Source organism: Delphinapterus leucas, chromosome 4 (genome assembly GCF_059928025.1).
Source record: "Delphinapterus leucas isolate spDelLeu-1000000601 "Yukka" chromosome 4, BTC_Dleu_Yukka2, whole genome shotgun sequence".
Lineage (NCBI taxonomy): Eukaryota > Metazoa > Chordata > Mammalia > Artiodactyla > Monodontidae > Delphinapterus > Delphinapterus leucas.
In genome coordinates this window covers 103531464-103546314 of record NC_143132.1, presented here as the reverse complement: position 1 = coordinate 103546314, position 14851 = coordinate 103531464, and the positions used below count along the sequence as shown (strand labels likewise).

Genomic DNA, 14851 nt, shown 5'->3' with positions numbered 1-14851 from the left:
TACTACACTCTCAGGCAGAACACTCAACAACGTGTATGTCCATAAGGACACCAAAAAATGTTCACTAAAGTTTTTAATAGCACACTATTTATGAGAGCCCCAACCTGGAAACAACCCACAGTAGAAGAAAGAAATTTAGAGAATAGCACATTATACAAAATGAAAACGAACAAACTACATCCTCACATGACATCATGGAGAATCTCTCAACCATAAGGTTGAACTAAAGAAGCCAGGTACATAAAGAACAGACACTATAATGCGATTTATACAAAGTTGAAAAGCAGGCAGAAGTAATCTAAAGCATTAGAATTCAGGACACTGGTAACTTCTGGGGAGAAGGAGGAAATATAATTGGGAGAGACTGGAGGGGACCTTCTGGGGTGTTGGCCATGTGCTGTTTCTGTACCTAGATGGTAGCTACAGGTCTGTTCACTCTGATAATTTATCTTCTAACTTGCACACTTTTCTTTCTGCATGCCATACTTCAACAGAAATGTAAAAAGAGCTTGGCAGTCCAATCAATTATCTGTTTATTCAGATACTATGTGCAATCAGTGTAGGCAGGTGTCCACATGATGTGCTGGCCCTGGATGCCCCAGCTATGGGAAGAGCACCAGGTACTAAGCCATGTCATCTTCAAGAGAGCCCACGAATTAAGGAGCTTTAAAGACCTTTACTGTTCACATTTCACAGGTGAGGAAACTAAGGCTTAGAAAGAGTCAGTAACTTGCCCAAAGTTACAGGCTGTAAGTGGTAGAGACAAAAATCAAACAGGACTCCAAACCTCATGTTCTTGGCCACTGCCCTTCCTATCCTGGGGAGTCTGCTGCAGCCCTCTTGACCAGAGCTGCTCTGAGTGGGTTTTAACTTCTTGCAACCATTGAACCTTGAGACAAACAGTAAAGCAGCATCACAGCCTTACCATCTTTACACAGAAACACTCAAGATTCACATTCTCAAAATCTGAAATATGAGTTACTAACAACAGTAACGAATAGTAACTAATAATTCATGCAGGTATGGACCTTTTATTTTGCATCAAAAACATGCTGGGCGCAAGAAAATAAACTGGGGAGTGGGCAGAGGGATCAGGTCAAATGCAAGGGCTCTAGAGAAATGGAAAAGAGAGTTCAGTTACAGCAATGGTACAATTATTTAAGCAAAAATAATCTGATATTCTTTCCTGGGGTGCAGAAGTGTTGGTTATTTTCTACAGAGTGAAAGTAAATTTAATTATTTAAAAAATATATAAAATGTTTCTAATTGCAAATGTAATACATGTTCATCAGAGAACTGTGAATGCAAAAACAAAGCACAAAGACAATAAAAGCTGAAAGATAATGTTAACGTTTTTTTTTTTTTTGGCTGCACCATGCAGCATGCGGGATCTTAGTTCCCAGACCAGGGGTCAAATCCGTGCCCCAATTTTTTTCCTTTTTATGGCTGAGTAATATTGCATTGTATATATGTACCACATCTTCTTTATCCATTCCTCTGTTGATGGACATTTAGGTTGTTTCCATGACCTGGCTATTGTAAATAGTGCTGCAGTGAACATTGGGGTGCATGTGTCTTTTTGAATTATGGTTTTCTCTGGGTATATGCCCAGTAGTGGGACTGCTGGGTCACATGGCAGTTCCATTTTTAGTTTTTTAAGGAACCTCCATACTGTTCTCCATAGCAGCTGTATCAATTTACATTCCCACCAACAGTGTAGGAGGGTTCCCTTTTCTCCACACCCTAATGACTGTCATACAGAGTGAAGTCAGAAAGAGAAAAACAAATATCGTACATTAACCCATATACGTGGAAACTGAAAAAATTGGTATAGATGATCTTATTTACAAAGCAGAAATAGAGCCACAGACGTAGAGAACAAATGTATGGATGCCAAGGGGGAAAAAAGGGGGTGGGATGAATTGGGAGATTGGGATTGACATATACACACTATTGATGCTATGTATAAAATAGATAACTAATGAGAACCTACTGTACAGCACAGGGAACTCTACTCAGTGCTCTGTGGTAACCTAAGTGGGAAGGAAATCCAAAAAAGAGGGGATATATGAAATCCAAAAAAGAGGAGATATATGTATACATATAGCTGATTCACTTTGCTGTACAGTATAAACTAACACAACATTGTAAAGCAACTATATTCCAATAAATATTAAAAAAAAAAAAAACATAAGGAACTCTTACAACCCAACAGCAAAAAAAAAAAGATCCAATTAAAACATGGGCAGGGCTTCCCTGGTGGCGCAGTGGTTGAGAGTCCGCCTGCCGATGCAGGGGACACGGGTTCGTGCCCCGGTCCGGGAGGATCCCACATGCCGCGGAGCAGCTGGGCCCATGAGCCATGGCCACTGAGCCTGCGCGTCCGGAGCCTGTGCTCCGCAACGGGAGAGGCCACAGGAGTGAGAGGCCCGCGTACCACAAAAAAAAAAAAAAAAAAAAAAAAAAACATGGGCAAAAGACTTGAATAGACATTTTTCCAAAGAAGATTTACAAAAGGCCAACGTGTATATGAAAAGGTGTTCAGTATCACTAATCATCAGGGAAATACAAATCAAAACCACAATGAGATATCACCCTACACTTGTTATCTCTTGTGTGTTTTTCATGGTAGCCATTCTAACAGGTGTAAGAGGCCCACGTACTGCAAAAAAAAAAAAAGAAAACATCCTGCCATTTGTAACAACATGGATGGACCTTGAGATCATTAGGCTAAGGGAGATAAGTCAGAGAAAGACAAATACTGCATGGTCTCACTTATATGTGGAATCTAGAAACATTTAATTCATAGAAACAGTAGAATGGTGGTTGCCAGGAACTAGGGGGTGGGAGAAATGGGGAGATGTTGGTCAAAGGGTACAAACTTCCAGTTATAAGAATGTGTTCTGGGGAATCTAACGTACAATGTGTGGACCATTTAACAATAGTGTATTGTTAGTACTTGAAAGTTGCTAAGAGAGTAAATCTTAACTGCTCTCAGCACAAAAACAAAAAACAACCCACGACCCCTGCAGTGGAAGCACAGAGTCCTAACCACTGGACTGCCAGGGAAGTCCCACAACGTTAACATTTTTGATGAAGATCTATCAGGCCTGTCTCTCCTCAGGAAAACATAAGCCCCCATCCCACCAGCTGCCACTGCCCTCATCCTATCCCTGTTTCAGCCACAAGGGCTTCCTTTCTGATCCCTGACTGTGTCAAACTCTTTCCCTCCCTCAGGGAGTCTGCCCTTGTTCCCCCTCTAACTCAAAAGTTAGAGGTTCTTGGAAAGTCTGGCTCCTTCTCATGCTTTAGGTCTCAGCAAAATGTCATTTAGGATAATCCTTTCCTGGCCCCTTATCTCAAGTAGTTCCCCCAGCCCCTATCTTCTATCACATTCCTATCACATATCACATTCACATTATTCTCCTCTAAGCCCTTAACCCTACCTGGAATTCTTCGCCTGTTTGTTGTCTGTTCCCTTCACAAGAATGTAAGTTCATGAAGGAAAGGCCTTGCCCATATTGTTCAATGGCATATGCCCAGAGCCTAGCACACAGTAGGTGCTTGATGGATATCTGAATATTGTACAAATGGTCTGGTAATGTGCTTTTATCCACTTAACATATTACAAAAATATTCCCAAGAATAAACTGAATCCAAAAGTAAATTCCTGAGTTTCTGTTAGATTATGCTTACTCTTCTTCCGCTATTTTCTAATACAAAGCCTTATTCTAATAGGCTGCACTGATTCTGATAATGTTCATTTAAAAATAAAAGGTCCAGACAGGAAAAAACAAACACACAAACAAACAAAAAACAAATTTCAATGAAATTCTGGGCCCAAGCATGGTAGATTCAGAGTCATCCAAGGAGAAAACGTAAGCTAACTATTAAAGATAATTACTGGAAACTCCCTGGCGGTCCAGTGGTTAGGACTCCACACTTCCACTGCAGGGTTTGATCCCTGGTTGGGGAACGAAGATCCTGCCCGTAAGCAGCCAAAAAAAAAAAAAAAAAAGATAATTACTAAACTGCTGCCAGTTATGCAACATTCTGACTTCTCTGCATAAAACATGATACTACAAAGGAGTATAAATCCTAACTGCCTAAAAAAGGTCCTATGCATATAGGGTTTAATATAAAATGACAGGACTTCCCTGGTGGCACAGTGGTTAAGAATCCGCCTGCCAATGCAGGGGACATGGGTTCAATCCCTGGTCCAGGAAGATCCCACATGCCGCGGAGCAACTCAGCCCGTGCGCCACAACTACTGAGCCTGTGCTCTAGAGCCTGCGAGCCACAACTACTGAAGCCCGTGCCCCTAGCGCCCGTTCTCCGCGACAAGAGAAGCCACCACAATGAGAAGCCCGCGTACCACAACAAGGACCCAATGCAGCCAAAAATAAAATAAATTTATTTAAAAAATACATATCCTTGAAGAAAATTTCCCTAGTAGTACCCTCTCAAACTGAACACATTAATTCATAAACAAAGCAATATAAAATTCTGTCATTCTTACCTCCTCCAATTATATTAGAAACAGACAGAACCAGTGATGTCTGACCACTACTTCTCTCTTCCCTTTTCTTTCTTAAGCCAGTGGTTCTCAAACTTTATTGCATATCATCATCTCTTGGAGAACTGTTATTATTATTATTTTGTTTTTCTTTTTGCGGTACGTGGGCCTCTCACCGCTGTGGCCTCTCCCGTTGCGGAGCACAGGCTCCGGACGCACAGGCTCAGCGGCCATGGCTCACGGGCCCAGCCGCTCCGCGGCATGTGGGATCCTCCCGGAGAGGGGCATGAACCCGCGTCCCCTGCATCAGCAGGCAGACTCTCAACCACTGCACCACCAGGGAAGCCCAAGAGAACTGTTATTATTATTACATCCACTGTATGCTCTCTGGAGAACTGGAGAACTACAAAATACATGAACCTTTTCAAACTGAGGTATGAGATATTTAAGAGGCATCAAGCTACTTTAAGGATTAAGCATATTTGATAAGACTTACATTTCTTCTTACTTTGAAGCACACAGTTGGAAGTATAATAGGGAATCAAATTTTATTTATTGAATGAATGAACTGCAACCACTACATGTGCATAATCTAATAATGCTTAAAAATGAAATATTCTTTACTCTGTCGGGGCAAACAAAGTTAACGTCAAAAAGAACTTGCTTTCTATCTTACCTAACTTCTTCATACTCCCCTCTCTCCGTAACTGTAGCAACAGCACCTGCCTGGTCCTGGCACTATAGTAAGTGCTTTGGAGACCTGCTCCTTAGTCAGGGGCTCACAGGCAGCAGAGCAGGGCTGGAAATCCAGGTGTCCTCACCCCATAAGTGGGGTCTGGAACCTCTGCAGTACAAGGCATCCTTCCTGACTTGTTTTTATCTCTCTAGTCTGATGTCTTCATACTTTCCTCCATGTAGTGAAGCACCTCTGTTCTTCCCCAGGGATAAAGAGTTGACAAAGCTAAACCACAAACTTAAAAAAAGGGAAATCCTAAATGCAAACACAGTTCAATCTCCAAGCAAATCATGCTCAGCTCTTTCTAATTCTCACCCAAACAATTTTCAACAAGTCTCTTCCAAGTACACTTTTCAGCAAGGGCGGAATTGCTGAGGGGGAATAATGTTAGTGAGTTTATATTCCAAATAACTCTGAATAAGCTCCCACACTTCTGTAAACATTAGTGAACACTTCGACACAGAAGCAGTGGCCATCAGGAGCCAGCAGAGTCGCTAAGAAAATTTCACCTGACTAACCTCATCTCCATATTCAAAAGGGTTCCTTGACCAGAAGATCAAGGGAAGCCTTAGACAACACACAAGAATTAAGCTTCTCTGAAGATGGCAGTGCACTGAAAGGTCCCTCTGAACAAAATGGAAAAAGCTGAGTCCAGTGGCAGTGCCTAGATGGTTCAAAATCGGCTGATCCATCTCGGCCAGTGGATTTTTCACAGCCAGTCTTTTGTTCAACACACGCTTCTTGGGCGCAAGCTAGACTGTGAGAATACAGTATTGACCAAAACAGCCAAAGACCTGTCCTCCCATTTATGTTCTAAGGCTGTTAGAGCATCTTTGTCAACCTGGGAGAAAATCTCTAGGGTTTAATCACAGGCCTATCTTTAGCCTTTTCCTGTTTAATACTTCTTATGAAAGACAAATGAATATGGGTTTATTCAATTTTGAAGGCAAGACAAAGCAGGAAAAAATAGCAAATTCATTAGAAGATATAATTGCAATCTAAAAAGCTTTCAACAGGTTAGAATAGAGCCAAAGCAAGATGAAATCTGATGGGAAAAAATTTACTGTCCTATATCACAGTTCAAAAAACCAACTGCGTAAGAGAGGATGGGAGACCATTTTAACACCCGTCTAAGTTAGGAAGACCTAAAGGTTTTAGTTGAGTATGAATTCAGTATGAAGAAAGGTGATGGTGTAAAGGAATAACTGGAGAGTCAGGAAACAAGGATTCTAGTTCCAGTGGCTGGGGGAGGGGGCAAGTTATTGAATTTAGGGAGTTGCTTCTCTCATCAGAGCCTTTAAGGGATTGGGCCAGGATACCTCTCAGATCCCATCTAGCTCCACCATAACAAAGATAATGCTCACTTCTGTACACTGCTGTGTCCCCAGCACCTAGCACGGAAAGCATTCCCCAGGTGCTTGTAAATGAATGGCAGTGCTAACAGAAATCCTACAGGTTAGTACTATAATGTGCCTCCCTCTCCCAACACACACACTAAAACCCCTAACACTCTCTTGGGTTCAAGAAAGAGAAAGGAGTCTGGGCAAAAGGGATCATAAACCCATAGCCACACATATGTTCCATTTTAAAAGGATCCTTGACAAGTTAGATTTATAGTTGAGAGGAAGGTTAAGGGGTTGGTTTCTCAACTCCCATAATAAGAATTGGATAAAGTAGTGGCTGAAGGAACTGAGGAATGTTCTGTTCTGGGGAAAACAAAAGCTTAGAAGGGCCATGGTAGATGCTTTCAGATATTTTGAACAATACGTCAGTGTAACTCCAGAAGGCAAATGGAAGCCCAAAGATAAAAATCAGTGGGGGACTTCCCTGGTGGCACAGTGGTTAAGAATCCTCCTGCCAATGCAGCGGACACAGGTTCAAGCCCTGGTCCCAGAAGATCCCACATGCCACGGTGCAACTAAGCCCATGTGCCACAACTACTGAGCCAGCGCTCTAGAGCCCGTGAACCACTACTGAGCCCGCACGCCACAGCTACTGAACCAGCGCTCTAGGGCCCGCGAACCACAACTACTGAAGCCCGCGTGCCTAGAGCCCGTGCTCCGCAACGAGAAGCCACTGCAATGAGAAGCCTGCGCACTGCAACGAAGAGTAGACCCCGCTCACCGCGACTAGAGGAAGCATGCACAGCAATGAAGACCCAACGCAGCAAAAAAAAAAAAAAAAAAAAAAACAGTGGGAAGGTTCAGTATAGATTACTAGAATGGGCTGCTCCTCACCAACAGAAATCTTCAAGCAGCTGGCAGGAATGTTACAAAGGTTAATTCCTCACTGAGTTTTAAGTTATTTTAGATAACTTCTAAGGTCCCTTCCAACTCCAAGATTCCATGACTTTGTTATTCATATTTAAAATGTAGTATACAGAAAAGGTTTGGGACTTCCCTGGTGGTCCAGTGGTTAAGAATCCACCTTCCAATGCAGGGAACGCCGGTTGGATCCCTGGTCGGGGAACTAAGACCCCACATGCCGTGGGGCAACTAAGCCCGTGCGCTCTAGAGCTCACGCACCACAACTAGACAGGAGCCTGAGTGCTGCAACAAAGATCCTGCAACTAAGACCCAATGCAGCCAAATAAATATTTTTTAAAAAACCTTTAAAAAGAAAAGGTTTCATTTTGCATAAAATTTTTAAATTGTTCCATTTTTAAGAATGAATCTGAAGTACTCAATGAGTTTAAGAAAAACCCCCATATGAAGCATAACTCTCTGTGGTTGTTATACAGTTTTAGGTAGACAGTGAGTATAAATACCTAATGCTCCATTATTATTTCCCCATTCTGCACTTGCATCCCCGGCTGGCTGCAGTGATACCACCCTCAGATATTCTGAGATGTATGGGAGAATGCCCTTCATTCTAGCCTCATTAAAATGGAAACCTCCAGCCTCTTGCGTGTTGAGGTAGAAGACACCTGGGTTTTTAAAAACCTGTTTTAAAAACACATATCATAAACCGTTTGTAAACAAAGTATTTTATTGTAGGAATAACAATATATGGGAACACAGCGCTCTGCAACCATGGGCTCCACTAACTTTGGATCAAAAATATTAAAAAAAAAAATTCCAGAATGTTCCAAAATGCAAAACTTCAATTTGCCATGTGTGCTGGCAACTATTTACGTATCACTTACATTGTATTTACAACTAACATAACTAAACGTTATGTTTTACATAACATTTACTTTACATTAGGTATTACAAGTAACCTAGAGATGATTTAAAGTATATGAAGGATGTGCATGGATTATATGCAAATGCCATGCCATTTTAGGGACTTGAGATCAATTTTGGTATCTGAGGGAGTCCTAGAACCAACCCCCTGCAGATACTGAGGACAACTGTATTTTATAGATTTCTGGGCTTGCGGCATGTAGGATCTTTAGGCTGAGAAAGATGAGGAGAGGCCAAAAGTAGTAGAACCTGACAAGGAAAATTCATTTGAGATTTTCTCTTTGCTCCTGCCTTACCTGCCCTTGTATCCAACACACACAAAAAAATGTACTCTTTGTAATAAGTTAGACTTTTTTTTTTTGTGGTACGCGGGCCTCTCACTGCTGTGGCCTCTCCCGTTGCGGAGCACAGGCTCCGGACGCGCAGGCTCAGCGGCCATGGCTCACGGGCCCAGCCGCTCCACTGCATGTGGGACCTTCCCGGACTGGGGCACGAACATGTGTCCCCTGCATCGGCAGGCAGACTCTCAACCACTGCGCCACCAGGGAAGCCCAATAAGTTAGACTTTTAAGCAGGTTTTTTTTTTTTTTAAGGTGAACTGGACTCTTGGGCTTAAGTCTGTATCACTTCTACAGCAATTTACAAAGCACATTTCACAACATGGTAAAATGGGTATCACTATCTCATTTTTCAGAGACTGGTGCAGCCCAGATACAAGCAGCCCTGGAACCCAAACTTAGGTTCAACTCCAAATGCTGTGCTCCGTCTCCAGAGCACAGTGCCTGTAGAAGAGCCCAACCTCACACCCAATCCCATAGCCTCTTGAGGTTCCTGGGTAGGGAGCAAAGAGTACAACAAAAGTAGACTCACTCTGCCCTGAGTGGTAGGCAGTCTGAGGGAGCCATGTGACAGAGCGGCCTATGGGAAGAGGCAACAGGATAACCAGGTTCAGAGAAGCTAGGAAAACTGGAGCAGAGCAAAGATGACACAAGTCAGGCAGAGTAGCACCAAGGCTGCCTTGAGAGCTGGGCTGCCTGTCTCTGTTTTGCTACAAACAGCTTTACTCATTGGAGGAAGAGGACAGTGCAAGCTGCTCTAGTTAACACTTCTTCCCATTGTTGCCCTAGGTGAGTAGTATTACAGATCTTTGTCATTCTTGTCTGTCAAGCTAAGTTACTGCTTCCCTTGTCCTTAGCTATTTGAATGTATTTCATTCAGTCATTCGATATGCCAGACATGTGTTACAGGCTAGGCTGCCTGGCCCTCAAGTTGCTGACACCATGCAGAGCATGGACAGTCATGAAAAGGTTCATGACTCCAAGTTTTAGACTGAACATTATGAGCAAAGCCCACCTGGAGAAGATGGAGGGACACGCCCCCCCCCCCCAGCCCCAGCTCAAATGTCTCCAAACCTATGGCCACCGGTCATGACAAGGTACTGAGTTTGCACTCTCAGAATGTGTAGATGCCCGCCAAAGTGCAAATTATACAAATTATATCAGTTTAGAGAATGAAACTATTTAATACTGAGCTAAGAGTTGATTATAATTATTTCTCTCAGCAAGTGGGTAACTCCGTTCTTGAAAACAAATTCTGTTACCGAAATAATAGCCAAATATAGCTCCAGATAAGAGACATGGTTGGAGCCCTCACTGTCATGCTGGTAGTAGGTGGTTGCAGACTTGTGAAATGTTTAACGGGAGCAGTACTTCCTTAATTCAAACTTAAAAGAGCCTACTTAAAGTGCACTGCTTTGGAGGTTAGCAGAAATCTATGTTCTAGCCTAGGAGTGGGCAAACTTTTTACAAGTAAAAGGCTAGGGCTTCCCTGGTGGTGCGGTGGTTGAGAGTCCGCCTGCCGATACAGGGGACATGGGTTCGTGCCCCGGTCTGGGAAGATCCCACATGCCGCGGAGCGGCTGGGCCCGTGAGCCATGGCCGCTGAGCCTGCGCGTCCAAAGCCTGTGCTCCGCAACGGGAGAGGCCACAACAGTGAGAGGCCCACGTACTGCAAAAAATAAAAATAAAAAAAAAAGAGGTCAAATGGCAAACATTTTCTGTGGGCCACATGGTCTCTATCCCAGCTACCTGATTCTGCCTTTGTAGCAAAAATGGAGCCGTAGACATTATTAAACATATAGATGTGACTGTGCTCCAATAAAACTATTTTCAAAATAGGCTGCTGGTCTGAAAGTCTTTGTCTAGCCCCATGAAATGGCATCTCAGAACAGCAACAAAACCTCCTAAGGTCTCTCTTCTCTATGTTTCCTCATTACCCCAGAAGGCTATGTCACTGAAAAGGGGATCCTAGTGCTCGTAACATGTTCCCTACATGAAATGGTTCCTGGAGGGTAGCAGGGCTGAGAAGTATTAAACAAGGCTGTGGATGCTATAAGGGGACAACAAAAGGCCTTGACTTCCTGACTACCTACCTGTGTCAGGGTCAGATCCACACAGAATGGGAAACAATCTACTCTAGCTCTGTTTTTCATTCCTTAATTTCTCAGTTTCAAGGAGTGCAAGTTACACCCCTAGCCAAATCTTCTATCCTGTTGCCTCTCAGGGTCCCACACTACAGACTGTTCTGCGGCTTCATCTCCCCCTCACCTAGACATGCCCCCTACAAGTTGCTTCTAACTTATACCATCGCCTTCCCTCTTCTAATTCACAATGTATCAAAAGCTCCGATTGCAAAAGCAAATTGATATTTATAATATGCAACTTTTTACTAAAGCAAAATCATTGCTCATAGTCCAAAAAAAGATATCTGCCAAAGAACCTGCTATTAAATGAACTGCAACTTTTGAATTTATCTGCTGTGCCACGTCATTTAAGAGCATCCTGTTTGACCTTCCAGTTTTGACCTCATTCATGAAGCTGTAGTGTGTTTATCTACTACACAGTGAGCAGGGATGAGCAACGATAGCTGTTTTCTGATGTAACAGAGAAGCATATTTGGCCTGGACATATTATGGTTGCAGAAGGAATAAAGGCATTTCCTAAAATGGGATTCTACCTGTATCATCCAATGGTGGACAGAACAGAGCTGGAGACTGGGCACAGAGACAAGGCAAATCATTTGAAAGGGAAGGAAAAGAGAGAAAAGTAACCACTGGTGTATTTTCTTAGGGATAAAGAGAGTTGAGTCTGATCTTGAGTTGAATATGACCACTAAAATAAGTTTATATAGTTAAGTTTTCCTGAGATACCATGGTATTTTAATAATGATTCAATTTTTTAAAATATATATATATATATAACCTAAAATAGTTTAATTGAGCTTAACTCTTCCAACTCCTCAAATCCTTTAGGGAAGAAATATACTAGAATATATAACAAAACATGTAGCTGCATAAATGATCCTTAAAATCTTATAAAGGAGACTATTATGGTCAATTTTAACCGATAAGGATAATTTCTCAATTAAAATAAGAGGAACTTACCTGTAGAATTTCAGATGAGACTAAAACACTAGCTGAAGTTTTTGTTTTCCGTATTCCATGCTTTAATTAAAAGATATGCCGTGCACTACTGAACAGAAGAACAGAAAAAGAATATATCTCAGTCATAACTTAACAACATTGGGCATGAGACATCTAAAATTAATGTTCTATACCTAACAAGCTGCTATAGGAGCAAACCATTATATATCAACATTCTTTTCATTTTTGGAAAAGCTTTGATCCTCTCTTCTTCCTCCTTGCTCTCAAATCACTTCATGCATCTCATCTGGAATTATACTTGGCCACTGTCTTGATAACAGGCTTTATTTTCAGGACTGGAATTACCCAACAACCATTCATTTGAATGAACTTTCTAGTCAGGAGAAAAAACAAAAAGGTCTTAGACTCTTATCTCTAAATAGTAAATAGTTCCCTTCTCTACACTGATACAGGTTCAATGTATGCTTTTATCAGCACAAAATCAGCTCCCTACCTCTGTCTAAGCCGCCTGGGGAAAGCTAAAACACAAAGCTGTTCCCAGGTGAAGACTGCAAACTCAAATCTTCCTCACCTCTGAAAACAGAAAAAAAGACATGGTTTGGTAATTTGTTCCTTATTGATAGCTCTACCTGACAAACCAGCCACCTCCTAAACGCTGGTACTAAGTGCAAAACACATGAAGGAAAGAAAACCGTCTCTGCTTTGCACATTCTCCTTCCTACAACAGTGGAAGAGAGAGAAGAAACACGGAATGCCACTCGTGCTTGCTGCTGGCATCATTCCCTATTGCTTGAAAAGTGAGGCTCCATTGCACCTTAAAGATTTCCTTTAAAATGCCTTGTATGCTTGCTAAGACCCCTTTTAAAAATCTTGTAGCCCTAGCCTCTTCGGGTTTCCTCCTCTCTCTGGCCAATTCGCCCATTCTCCTCCTTAGGTCCACATTCCTCCCAACCCCTCCCCAGGAGGAACAAGCCTCCCACAATTCGGCTGCTGGGCCTTTCCCTAACTCCTTGTCAAGGCTTTACCCCAGGCCTGCTTGGGGAATCCGACACCGAATCACCGTCCCCGTCCTCTCCCCCGCCGACCCGCCCAACTTGCTTGGTGCTGCTCCCCGAGGAGACGGGAAGGGAGTAGTCTGCGCGCTGGGGCAGAGCAGGGCGGACAGCGTGCTGCTCCTCGCAGCCTCGGCCTGGCCCTACCACGCACCCCGGCGCTCCTAGGTGTCGCCCGCGGCCCCACCTCCCGCGCTCACCAGGCGGGGGAATGAATAGTCGCGGAGGCCCAAGTGTCCGGGCGCGGCCGCTCGCGGCTCAACCCCGGCCGCGCTCCGGAAGAGGGCCGGAGGAGTGGGCGGCGCCGCCCGGCTCGCCTCCCGGCCCAGCTGCCCGGGCCTCGGTGTCCCGGAGGAAGGCGCGTCACCGCCGGAGCAGGTCCCAGCGCTACGCCCGCCACCCAGCCCGAGGGCCTCCGAGGCCTCCGCGCCGCCCCAGCACCCACCCCGGACCACACTCACCACCCCCCGCGCGGCGCGCACCGTGCTCCGACGTGGGTGGATGGCCTAAGCTTCAGCCCCGCGCGCATACTCAGCCTTACCGCAGCAGCACGCGCGGCCGGGCGCGCGCAGACCACGCGCCGGGCCCTAAGCCCCTTGTCCTCTCGCTCGCACGCACGCACGCGCGGGCCTTGACCCCCCCAGGAGGGTGGCGTCGCGCGGCACCCAGGCCTCCGCGCTGATCCGGGCGCGACCTCGGGATTCTCGGCTTCACCTTGCATTCCATGCACCGGGCTGCTAGGTAGTCATTTTACATTTGAGCTTGGCAGCGGTTAGTCGATGGGCTGACCTCGGGAAGGATTTCTGTTGAAGACTCGCTTCTCTTTGCCCCGGCTTGCCCTATTTTCAAGTTGCGTAAGTGCCCGGCCTCGCGGCAGTCCGGGAGGTATTTACTTATTAAAATTCGCACAGAGCTATGAAGGGAAGAAGACATCTTGGGAAGTTCTTTGCTCTTGCAGACGAAATGCGCGTTCTCCTTCTAGACTCAACAGAAAAAGAAGGCTGGGGATACGTCGGGGTTGCAATGGTCTGGGGTGTGGACAGTAGTCCCGGGAGCCGCATGTTCTCGAGAAATGCCTCTCGAAACCCTCCTTTGGTCTGGAGAATTCAAAGGTCTGCCCCACCCTGAGTTGCACTAACTGTTGCTTCTTGGGAAGAACGGAGAAGCTTTGAGGCGCGGGAGCTGAGTGTGCTGTATGGGCTCTGGTTGCACCGGCCTCTGGGTGTAGGTTGTTGAATTAATTCGGAAATAGTATTTACTCTCCTCTCTCGGCACCCCTGAAACAGTGCCATCTGAAAACAGTTCCGCATTCAGGCCGCTTGTCTGTGGCACAGTGAACAGGTCGGCAGAGGCATCACGGTGTGAAAAGTTGAAAGAATAGTTCAGTGAACAGCCATGTACATTCCTCCGAGAATGAATAACTCAGCATTTTGCGGTTAACTGCTTTCTTTCTCTCTCGCCTAAGTAAAGACAAAGACATTCTCCTATGCAACCACGTAAGAAACTAAATTACATCTAAGAAACTTAATAATTTGACATCACCTAATATCCAGCCCATATGCAAATTTCTCCAGTTATCAAAAAAAGTCATATATTGGTTTTGTAGAAAGGTAGTCCCATGGCGTCCAGTTCTTATTTAAGGGATGCAATATCTTCTCTTACCGAATGGATAATAAAACAAATCTCAGGACTTTCTCTTTTAAGTTTCCTGTTTCCTGAATTGTCTATTTAATCTTTTTTTTTATTGTTTTAAGCTCTTTCAAGTTAAAGACTTTTTTTCAAATTTGTGTGTATCTCTGCCTAACATTTACATTAAAGACTGCTGCTAGTCAAAAGAAAAAAAAGAGTCCTGTGAAGATTCATGCATTGTATTTGTTATGGTTGTCTCTTTTGGTGGTATGCGGGCCTCTCACTGGTGTG

At 44.2% G+C, this 14851-nt stretch overlaps 1 protein-coding gene across 20 annotated transcripts in view; it reads right to left on the bottom strand.

Annotated features, from left to right (window-relative positions):
* The window catches only part of B3GALNT1 (beta-1,3-N-acetylgalactosaminyltransferase 1 (Globoside blood group)), a 90466-nt gene extending 76318 nt beyond the window's left edge, over positions 1–14148 (bottom strand). For 4 of the 20 annotated variants that reach the window (XM_089910936.1, XM_089910937.1, XM_089910938.1 and 1 more), the window contains exon 1: positions 11880–12366. The gene's annotated coding sequence lies outside the window, so the exon portion shown is untranslated. The other 16 variants (XM_089910939.1, XM_089910943.1, XM_089910945.1 and 13 more) reach the window with 16 other exon arrangements.
* Between the last annotated feature and the right edge of the window lie 703 nt (positions 14149–14851).